This window comes from Etheostoma spectabile, chromosome 8 (genome assembly GCF_008692095.1).
Source record: "Etheostoma spectabile isolate EspeVRDwgs_2016 chromosome 8, UIUC_Espe_1.0, whole genome shotgun sequence".
NCBI classification, from domain to species: Eukaryota; Metazoa; Chordata; class Actinopteri; order Perciformes; family Percidae; genus Etheostoma; species Etheostoma spectabile.
The window spans coordinates 18736326-18736533 of record NC_045740.1 but is presented as its reverse complement, the minus strand read 5'-3'; the positions used below and the strand labels follow the sequence as shown (position 1 = coordinate 18736533).

At 34.6% G+C, this 208-nt stretch overlaps 1 protein-coding gene across 1 annotated transcript in view; it reads right to left on the bottom strand.

Moving 5' to 3' along the window:
- cadps2 (Ca++-dependent secretion activator 2) overlaps window positions 1–208 on the bottom strand; it is a 294438-nt gene that overhangs the window by 176502 nt on the left and 117728 nt on the right.

Genomic DNA, 208 nt, shown 5'->3' with positions numbered 1-208 from the left:
ATGTCGCTCTTTTTAGGTCCAAACTCAAAACATATCTTTTCAGTCTTGCTTTTATTACGTAGCAGTGGTGGGACAACTTCATTCTTTTGTTTCTTTGTGACCTTTTCTGATTTTACGGTTTTCTATGTTCACACTTTCTATTGTAAGTTGTGATTTTACTCATTCTGTTAAGCACTTTGGATACCTGCTGGTTATTGTAAAGTGCTAT